At 46.6% G+C, this 1,727-nt stretch overlaps 1 pseudogene; it reads right to left on the bottom strand.

Annotated features, from left to right (window-relative positions):
- Nucleotides 1-1,257: 1,257 nt before the first annotated feature.
- LOC123081382 (neurofilament heavy polypeptide-like) overlaps nt 1,258-1,727 on the bottom strand; it is a 4,079-nt pseudogene continuing 3,609 nt past the window's right edge.

Below are 1,727 nucleotides of genomic sequence, written 5' to 3'. Positions count from 1 at the left end.
TGTGAGTATGTGCGTCTCACGCTTTGCAAAAAATGTTACTCGTAATTTATGTTTTTTTGTTTTGTTTATAGGAGTCAAAAATAACTAGACAAGGGGATAAAGCAATTGATTTGAATGAGCCACCATGCAGCGAACAAAGGTATGATAGTCTCTTCTAGCATGTTTAATCTCAACAATGACCGGTAATTTCAGCAGCTTCTGTATGTACCAACTACCATTATTACAATGTTTCTTGTCTAAGTACCTACTACCATTCAAAGCAATTTAAAGAATGGACACCTAAAAATGGTTAAAAAAATTGCACAATGAGCATCAGTAGGAACTAACAAGTACACAAATTATTGCCAAAATTTGTCACCAATATCGACATATATAGCAAGCAGATAAACCAATTCTTTGGATTACTGAAATTTTGGGTATGGATATATCTCTTGTTTTGGGAAAGGAAGGCAACCAGATTCAATCTGTACACATGTACTCCTCGGTGCTGCTGGCTATAGTCGCTACTCACCATCCTGATTTCTCACTCACTGCTCCTTTGTTTGTCGATGTTGTATTTGCCACCGCCCTAGTGAGGGAGCTGCTCTTGGCAGAGCCCTTCGCCATTGTTGTCCCTTGTCTCCGGCACTGTACTTGGCATGGCCTCATTGGTTGGGTCGTCGCCGCCTAGCTAGGTGCCTGGCCTTTCTCTTTTTCGTAGGAATTGAGTGGCGCCCAAATCAATTTCAGGCCTTAAATACCAACACACTAAATCCATTGCACTCTACTTGTTCTCTAACTAAAGTGCCAAATATGCCCTAATAGAACGCCATGAGAATTGGAGCATATTCTAGAGAAGGGCCCGTCTCTCCGACTTGCACTGCTATCGCATGCACGGAAAAGGAATGAGAGGCTCGCTCCGGCTCAAACTAATCGAAATGGAGGCCGCTCTACTAAGCACTAGCAGTAAATCTTAGAGCCACGGTGTGGTAAAGAGCGTACCCTGATTTGAGTCATGTAGCTGCAGGTGTGGCATTGTGGCAAAGCTCATCGCCAAGTTAGCACAATTTTGCCTCCAGCAGCGCCCATATCCCATCATCATATCTCATCCATCCACTTGAGAATCTCGCTTGCCCAAGTGAGGCAAACAGTCCCTGCAAAACAGAAATCCATGGCGGCTATCGGCAGGACACAGCGCCCACAAAGCACAAAACCGGCAGTGCAAAATTCAACCAAGAAAAAGCAAAACGATGCAAACCGAACAACAACGATGAAATGGAGCGAAAAGGTTTGTTTCCTCTTCCAAGCTCTTCCCCAAGCTATGCAAGTCTGGACCCAAGTCTGGTACTACGCACAGCCCGCCGCCACCCCGGCCCCCACCACGGAGGTGCGGAAACAGCGGCGGCGGGCTTGGACCAACCATTTGTAGACCAACGAACCGTCTGTCACCGACGACACGAACGAACGAAAGTTTTAAGAAAAGGAAAAGAGCCGAACGCTAGATAGAGTTTTTTTTTGTTTTTGTTTTGTTTCGACTGACGCTCATTGAATGCCCATGAATCTACTGCTGCCATCAACCCCTCTTCCTCCGGCTACCACACTCCTCTACATCGGCGACACCGAAATGGTTTTTTTCTCCCGCCGCGTCATCGTCTGAGTCGTGCCTCTTGGAGCTCAGGGCGTCCTCCTCCGCCATTGCTCGCAGGCCGGGGCGCTGCAAAACAACACAAAGATTATCAAGCTTGGCT

Source organism: Triticum aestivum, chromosome 1B (genome assembly GCF_018294505.1).
Source record: "Triticum aestivum cultivar Chinese Spring chromosome 1B, IWGSC CS RefSeq v2.1, whole genome shotgun sequence".
Taxonomy (NCBI): Eukaryota; Viridiplantae; Streptophyta; class Magnoliopsida; order Poales; family Poaceae; genus Triticum; species Triticum aestivum.
The sequence above is the reverse complement of the archived record's forward strand: the minus strand, read 5'-3'. Positions and strand labels throughout refer to the sequence as shown.